Here is a 9,332-nt window from a genome sequence, read left to right as displayed (position 1 = left end):
GAAATGAAAAAAGATCATTAAAGCAAATATCAATGCTGCAGATAGGAGAGGGAGCAAACACAATGTGCACTCTGTCTCTGAAGTGCTGCTGTGTTACAAAAGCACAGAAAATAGTTCACATGAATTTCAAAAGTTTTTATCTCTTCTTTATTTCCTGCCTCCTTCCCCAAAAGCTCCATCAGCCCCAATTATGGGTGATGGACTGACACAAAGTAGCGGTGTTTTTGTAGCGGTTTATGTATTCATGGTTGGTGAGGTTATTGTGAAGTCCCCAGGAGTCAGCATTTCCAGGGCTGGCTGGGGAGCACCCTGGGAAGGTAAATGGTTGCATGGAGGGTATTCAGCTCTGTCCCCCTTTAGTTTGGAGGCTGGTGCAGCACTGGGAGAGGCTGCTGTTACGGGTTGTTGCAAATAACCTGTGTACTCTCATGCTTTCAGCTTCTCTTTCCTGCCAAGAGGGCTATAGTTGATAAATAGAAGTCTCAAGCAGAGCTTGGCAGCTGTAACTGGACCCCAACGTCTTATCGTGCACCACCCATTCTCGTGTTTGCTGTCAACAGCCCGGTTTCTCTCATCTCCCAGCTTTCTACTGAAGCAGTGTAGGGTAGCAGAACTGCAGGCTGCCTGCTTGCTCCAACCCTGATCTGGGAAATAACTGTGCTTGCACCCTTTCTCAAGGTGGGAATCAAAAGCAACCAGTTCTTGTGCAGCCAAGCCTTCCCTTCTGTGCTTCACTTTTCCCAGCAGTGGGATGAGAGATGGCTTTCCAGTCATGCTTTAGGACCATCCCATGCAGTGTGAGCCCTGAAGGGCATTGCCTTTTCACTGCCTTCTTAGGTGACATCTCTCTGGGCAGAGAAATCCATGTTTTCAGTGCACAAGCTGCACATTAAAGCTCCTGCATAGTATGCAGGGTGGCATATGTAAACTATTGTTGTAACCACTGATTCTTCCATGGCTTGCAGGTGTTGGGCTTGTTTTCAGCTCATTGCCTTTAATTGGAAGGAATTTTAATGACTTCATGTGGCTTAGATTGGAAGCAGTTATAATTAATTCCATGTGTGCATGCAAGATACATGTGCATGAGAAAGCCCTTGATTGATGAATTTTTTCCTTGCAGAAATGGAAGCCAACAGTAACCCAGCACCACTCTGGATGATACAGACTGAATTAGTTTGTGGCTGTGAAGCCAACTCCAGCTATTCCTGAGACTGTAAGAAGGTTCTTCCCCATGATATGCATCAGTTTCTCCTCTCTGCGACAAGGTCAGTGCTATGATTCACCTTTGTAAGAGGTTGTAAGGTCATTTAACAAAACAGAGCATGGCTAAAACTGTGTGTAGCCAAAGTAATTGGAATTCACTGCAGAAAAAAGGATGGTAGCTTAGCTCTCTGTTACTATTGTTTATTGGCATTGGTGGGAGATGGAACATAGGAAAGTGGGTCATCTCTGTATCTCGTCTTACAAAAAGTGGGCTCCTTTTACAGGCTTGGTTGGTTTCCTTTCCTCATACGTTAAGAAAGGAGCAGAAAGGTGTCCCTGTGCTCATTTTGTCAAGCTTCCCCCTGTCCTTTCCCAGCATTCAACTTTCTCTTTTGGATGCAGGGCTCTGTGCTAATGAAGATTAAAGACAGGATGTCTGTGTGTACTTACTGGGTGAAGGTACAGAACAAGTCAGCTAGTGTCACAGGCTGCCCATACTCTCATGAAGGCGGGCATTTGGTGAAAATGACCCATTTATCTCATCGTGCGTATGTCAGGTTTCTGGTTGCTTATAGCATGCACGTATTCTTTTAGGATCTTAGAGTTAAATGTTCTTTTTAATAATGATAAGATGTATCTGCATAAGTGTCAGTCTTAATGGGACTTCAAAGTGCATTAAACAGCATATGAATAGATCCTGTGCAATTGGAGGGGCTGGGAATGGGACCTGAAAGGGATGGTTCGTGCCCTCCTGGTGTGGAGGGTAATATGTGCAGTCCTCCCCTGTACATGCAAAGGGTGCTCTCAGGAAACTTAATAAACTGCACTCCACAAGAGACCACAAAAGAGCCCCAAGCTACACAGCCTAAAATCAGAAACAGCCTCCAGCATGCATATTAAAAAAGGTACTGTGAAATATGGAGCGTAGACAATTTTCCAAATTAAAGCAACTCAGTCTGTTGCTGGGAGGCAGCTGGGCACTAGGGACTGCCCCTGTGCTCACGTGTTTTCTGTCTGTGAATGGTGCAGTATGATGTAGCTTTATTTCTCCCTGGGGATAATCCATGTTTTATTCTTTGGGATTCTACTGTGGGCTAAGGAGGAGCATGTGGACAGTTACCATAGCACAGCTGCTCTGTAGTAATGCACTAATCAGTGTCTTGATGTTCTGCTCCAATCTGATGTTGAGCCTGAGCTCAGTTTAATAAACCTGGATAGTCTCTGTAGCAACACTGTGGTACAAGACAAGGTTGTTTTTTTTGGAAATGGGGCATAGGTGTTTCTTTGAGAAGATGAGAAGGTGAATATCCATTGCTGGTGTAGAGAAAACAGTCTTAGCTACAACCCTTCTTTGTAATTTGTTTACTTACAATTGTAACTGGTAACATCCTTAGATAGAAGCTCAATCAGTCTCAGAGACACGACACCATCACTTTTCCTATTTTAAGAAAAGATTCCTACAGAACAGCACTAATCTCCCTAACTGGACACTGACAGAAACCTGCTGTCACTTCCCCATGGCTACTGCTGCCCTGACCTATTCCCCAGCCTTTTTTTTGAGATCTCAGCAGGGCTTGGCACTTCTGGTAGACCACTGTGCTAAAGCAGAGATGCAGTTTCTAAAAGCCTCTGGTGAATGTAGAGGTTAGACAGGAGCTTTGGAGCCAATCCATCTGTCAGTGCACACACAGCAAATAATATATTGACCAAACTTGTCCGAATCCCCTTGCAGGGAACTGACTCTGTTTCCAGCTTCACAACGACTAATGCTGCTCTGACAGGAGTGACTGATGCCATTAGATCCAGGAGTCACAGCTCAGTTCGTGCACAGGACCCAGCCAATGGACTGTGGCATGGTTTTTCAGAAAGCTGCTGCTTTGCAGTCTAGATTTGGTTTCAGGCTGTTACGTGGGAATGCTGGTGCCTCAGAAAGGTTGTTTTGTAGTTACTTTTATTTCTTTCACGGCAGGCCTATTTTTTTTACTTTTTTAATTGGAGCTCTTCTGTAACAGAATTCTAAGTCATTTTTGGTGTGCCTTTCCACTGCCTTAAAATTCCACCTATTCGTCCCTTGATTTAGAGAGAGTTGATCCAACAACACCCCTTATTCCTCTTCTTGATGTCAGCAGCAGCCCTACTAGAACTGGGACGTGAAGATTTAATTGACAAATCCAGAACTAGTGAAAGCTTCAGCTTCTTGCTGCGAGCTGAGGAAGTTACAGGTAGTGGTAAGAAGTGAGCCCTCAAAAAAATAAGGCTGGGTATCAGCAGGAGAGATGACTCATCAACCTGGTGACTCTACGTAAAAACATTTCTGGTTCTGTGCATGTTTTTGGGTTCTGAAGTCTGCTTTGGTGCCACAGTCAAATTCAATCCTGTCCAAGGTCCGGTGTTCTGCACAGGATTTGGCCTTGCAAACAACCTCACTTCTGTTGCAAACCAGAAAGGAATGTCCCTAGGAGGACAGTGAGTCTGGGGCTGTTTTGCCTTCTATCCAGCAGGACAGATTTCAATGAGGGTATAATGAAACAGGACTGTGGAAAAAGTGAAGCTGCTTCCTTGTTCATAGCAATTGCTTATATCAGTGTTTCTAACGTTATACTGGGATTTGATCTGAGCTACTGCAGAGAGAAGCAGACAGCTCTTGCAGCCCTTGCCATGCAGCAGCAAGAGGCTTTGAGGCTGGTGGAGGTGGCTAAAAAATGGTAATATTTTCTTAAAAAAGGAGCAAAACCGAAAACAGCAATGAGGAAGTACAGTGGGCTCTCACAAAGTATGCTTCTAAGTAGCAAGTCTTCCCTGTGTCTTAGGGAGCAGCTGCTGGTCAGTACAGCTTTTTAAGCAGCTGAGTGAAGACGTAAGCATGAACGTAAATATGGGCTTGTATATGAGAATACTTTGGGCAACGTTGAGTGAGGAATAAAGCCTCACTGAAAGTAGGAGAAAAGCAATGCAGGGGTTAACATCCTCAAATACTCCCCCTTGATCTCTGTGAGAAATCATGCCTATTTTCTTCCCAGATTAGAGTGAAAATAATGACATTCCTAATGAATCCTATAGGTGGTAACAGGAATGTTTTATGTGTAGACAAATATAACTTTGTGTATAGGCACACGGTGACTTTGCATATATATATACATGTGCACATGTATTAAAAATAAATTGGTATTATTTTAGCAATTTCTCTTTGAACTTGGCTTTCCTTCAGTTTCTTAAGGCTTTTTCATATTTTTCTTGCCCTCTGATGCAATTTCCATCTTTTCCCCAAATCAAAACCTATGTGGCCAGGACCTATATTTCTGCAGCCAGCCCACTTGTAGCCAGAGGGAAAGAAATACAGGGCTTTGTATATGAGATAGATTTTTCTCTTTTCCCTCGATAATTGAAAATAAATGGTGGTTAGATTAAAACAAGCAACTATGTGCTCCTACATCCTGCTACTGAGACTGGGCTAGAGAAATGGAAGAGATTGCTAGTGTGGGTCTGTGGTAATCATAGCTTGGAGTGATGGAGCACCCTTCAGGCAGAGGAAATAGACCCCCAGCTTGCTTCATGTTTTATTGGTCTGATCCTGTGGAGCTGTGTTGATTTACCACAGCAGAAAACTAGTGTTTGTAGATGTGTGTTAGTGAAATCAATTCACCTACCTCGAAGCACGGGCTGGTGAAGGGTGAGCCAGCAGGGATTCCATGCCTGCAGCAGCAGACAAACATCAGGGACAGCCAGCAAAGGCTGGAGAAGCCAAATTGCCTGTGGGCAGCAGGGCTCAGGATGTAACCAGGTGCACCGGAAACCGTTGCTGTGATTCACTGATTCAGCCCTTACCCTGCACCCAAAACCATCAGGTCCATGCAGGGAGTTTCCAAACCCTGAGTGGTGTGGGCTCCCTGATTAAGGGAGGTCTTCACACCTGATGGTGTTTGACTCCTAACTTTGTCTTGGAAAATGGGACAGTTCTAAATGTTCCATTCAGCTCACCCAGCAGTATTAGGGATTTCAGCTCAAGGCCATGGCTGTACTTACTCAGCTTTTCCAGCTGTTGTTGGTAGGACTGGTGGCTCTGTGCCCTTGCTCACCCTCTTCAGCCTCTGATGAGGATTGAGACCTGCCATGTACATGGCCATTTCTGTCCTTGCAACACACCCTGCCTTAAGGAAGCTTGCTATGACCCTGCAGACTTGACCTCTGGGTCCTAATGTTTTAAGGATAGTCCCTCACAAATGAAGAAATTCCAAGATACTTGATCTGAAGGGTCCCCAGCTTCTGTCTCACAGAGGAGCAGCAGCAAAGACATCAGAAAGAAAGTGATCAGTGCAAGCTGGGAGTGGAAAGTCTGAATAAGTAAGCAATTGTATGAGCAATGGTGTGACTGAAACATTCTTCATCACTTCTTCCTCCATTTCTTGTAATGCTCGCAGCCTGGGCAGACTTTCAAATATCTCATTTGACACAAAGGTGTGATGGGGCAAGGAAAAATTCAGCATGTTACTGGAAGAATTAGTGAGTGTAGAAAGAAAAGTTTCCTGAGATGGGGCCAGTGGGATGTGCAAGTCAGCTGAAAGCACAATGAAAATGCACCACTTAGTGAATGTATAAATAATTCCATACGTTATTCTATAGCACATCAGAACACAAAGCCACCTCGCACGCTTCAGCGGTCTTTGCTTCTCAGTGTTTTAAATGAGCTTGAAACCCTCTCAGATGCTTTTATTCATAGGTGAATGGCTATCCAATGTACCAAAAGCAAAAATGTAATTAAACTTTAAACTCTTAAAATGACAAGTACCGCTGGGATAACACATGAGTAAAACACAGTAATTGTTTGTATTTACTCTCTGTCTAGTTAGCATTTCTTTTCAGGTGCTTCTCTCAAATGCTAGCTCAAGGAAGGCAAAAACTGCAAGAAGTGGTTTGTCCTCATGAATTCAGAGCTTTGAAGTGTTAATTGACTTTCGATGTTGTGTCATATTATTACTTGCACATTAGGGGAAAAGGTCTGCTGGACACTGGTAATGCAGCAAAGCTTTGCTCTCATATACTTCAAAACCTTCCTGCAAACATATAGCCTCCATCTCAACCCTGATGGCATTACATCCCACCCCAGAGGATGTGAGCATGTTGTGTGCGTGGACTTGGGTTGCATCTTTAAAAAGGAAGAATGCATCTTTTCCTTAGGCCCTTTTCTCACCTTTCCCTGGAGCCATGACCATTTCAGGGGCACTGGAGACCCCAGTATACCATGCATCAGATTAACATCTGTGTGTTGTACTGTCTTCTTAGTAGGAAATAAGAATAAGTACAGGGGAAAGGTTATCTAAGTTGCCTTACCAAAACTGTGTACAGGAAGATCATTGCTGCCAGGTCATAAGGCAAACTTTGTTAGACCGGTTATATTTCAGTATCAGGCCCAGTGTCTCAAGTGTGCTGAGATATTTCTATATGCAAAACCTACATAATCCTACTGAAGCATGTAAGCAGAATTTGACAGTGTTCTCAGGAATGTTTGGTTACATTTCCACTTTTTCCTCATTTTAAAATGGTAGCAATATAATAAAGGTGTAGGCAGGGAAAGCAAATGGGAACTAAGGACAGCCTTTTAATATGTGTTCCAGATGTTGCACAGGAGAAGGTATAAACCTGTTCTTCAGTATTTGAAGGGGTTCCTGTGTGTCGAACTGGCAGGGGCTGTGCAGGGACTCTACCTTAAACACCACAGGGAAATTCTGTTTTTATAGTTTCTGTCTTTTGCAAAAGGGATTTCCACAAAATATTTTCCAATAGAGATACTCTGTGATTTCCAAACAGAGGTGTTGGGCACGAAACGCCTACGTTGGTCCCAGCTTGCTTCTGAGCAGATGTGAGCGAGTCCAATTTTCATAGTAATGGTGCACTGAGCTTAAAACATTCAGAAGAAAACTGTGATAAACAGCCTCAGCAGCACTTGTGAATTTGCTGTTGGATTCTTTTTTTGCTAGACTGTTTCAGTTCACTGATGGTTCAATTGGTTCCATAAGCAGCTGAAACGATCCAGGTTTGGAAAACAATTTCTGCAAGTGCTCAGAGATTTTACATTGAGCATTTTGCAGATTGTTACAAGATTATCTTTTATTAGGGCCAATGAAAAGATTGTATACCAAGTCACTCTGAAGATCAGATTTCCAGTTCATTGCTGTAGATAAAATATCTGGAGAGATCAAAAAGATTGGGAAGAGTTTCCTAACATCTGTGGAGGTTTGGTCAGTTCTCAAAACAGGAGATTCCCTTCTGCATCTAGACCATCCTTCCCTTTGGTATCGTACTATTTCATCTCAAATAGCTCATCACCTGGGTAAGGCAATCAAAAAACAAGAAAAAATTATCCTTTAAATTACTTTGAGATAAAACCTTGCTATAAAGACCAATGGAATTAGAACTATAACAGTAATGAAGTCCTCATTAGTGCTTTTTCTCCCCATTTTAGCATCTGCAATGCAAAGCAGACACCTACATCAGAACTCTCATAAGGGGGGGAGAGAGAGGCACTTCCAAGGGGTCGCTGATGCTTGAGGACTGCTATCTTCCTGGGAGGGATTAAACCCTCGTTCAACAGCTTATGTAGGAAATTTAAATAGTGAGGTAAAAAAATCCAGAGGTTTCCTGCTGTGTAATCCAGGAGTCTTAAGCTTCAGTTACTTTCAAATGTTAGTTGGTAGTTCCAGAAGCAGTTCAACTCTAGTCTTGGTCTCCACATACTGCAGAGCCTGCAGAATGTGAATCAGCAAAGGTAATGCCTTTACTTGATTGTAACAAACTTATGGCAGTTATTCTTTCCCGGTCTGATCACAGGCTACCCATGGGGAATGGGAAGCCAATCCTGTTAGTGTAAGGGAAACTGTTGATCACAGCCTGAACCTCTGATTAACCATCTGAGGCAAGTGACGAGTCAGCTGTGGGAGCACAGGTGAAGGTAATTCAGCTTTGCTCCTGGAAGGGGTGGACCTTGACTTCAGCTCTCCTAGATCCCATTTAAGGGCTGATCACCACTAAGGTAGCATCTCTTTCTGGAGATTGCTCCTGTGTGGAGTTTTTGTGGTGAGCCTCAAGGCTGGTGAGCATCCTTCTTGATGGAAAGCCTCAGCATTGGTGAGTCTTTTCTTAGATACTCTCTGGCTATCCATTTACCCTGTAATTACAACTATACGCTTGTATTATTCCAACTATACATGTTAGAAACTTCAGTTGTATGTTATGGCAGGGTCCTTTATTTCCGCCTTGCCTAGATAACAAATGAAAAGCTCACATGCAAGAACAGGCTTGTCCATCTCCTTAATGCTGGGGTCCAGAGAAGCAGAAAAGTCGATTGAAAACCAACCTGCAGAAAGGAGGTCAGACAAGCTGGAAGGAACTAACTTTCCTTTTAGCACCAGGGAGTCTGCAGGCTTCCCATCCACTGCCTATTATTAGCAGCAAAGCGGCAAGCCAGAGGCAGTCTCTCTGCCCTCTCTCCAGGCCAAGAAGTGCTAATGGATGAGTGTGAGAGGTTGCCATTGGTGTGGAGGTGAAAGACGAGTGATCTGAACACATCCATCAGGTTTGTTCCTGCGAGTTGCTCTAAGCCAAGTGAAGTGATATAATCACAGAGAAGACAAATTGAAAAGATCTGAGTAGTGGTTTTAGTAGTCAGCTGTATGTGTCCCTTGTAGGGCTGTCAAGGCTATGGGATTTAACCTGTTTTGGATGGAGAAAGTCCAAGTTGGAGGTTGCCACCAGCTTCCCCCTGGAAACAAAGATCCTGCTGTTCTGTCCTAGATAAAATAACTGGGGAAAATATGTCACACCTTTAACAAGTGTTTTAACTTTGGTGAGGTAGATGAGGCACTTTCTGTCAGAAGCCAGAACTTACACTGAACTGGGTTTTGAGTACCTCAGCATGTGTCAGTCTCATGACATTACCAATGGATCACGCCTTCTCAATCTAAATTCATATCTTTTTTTTCATATCTCTTTTCACACCCTTCTTTGTTTCTTTAAGCTTTTCTCTGCCTTTCTCCTAGGATTCCCTTTCTCTGTCTCATTTCATCTCAAATTTGTCAACCGTGCTTCTCTTCCTTGCCCCATATTTGCTACCTCAGGCCTCCTTCACTGGAGAC

The sequence above is a fragment of the Excalfactoria chinensis genome, chromosome 7 (assembly GCF_039878825.1).
Source record: "Excalfactoria chinensis isolate bCotChi1 chromosome 7, bCotChi1.hap2, whole genome shotgun sequence".
Lineage (NCBI taxonomy): Eukaryota > Metazoa > Chordata > Aves > Galliformes > Phasianidae > Excalfactoria > Excalfactoria chinensis.
The sequence above is the reverse complement of the archived record's forward strand: the minus strand, read 5'-3'. Positions refer to the sequence as shown.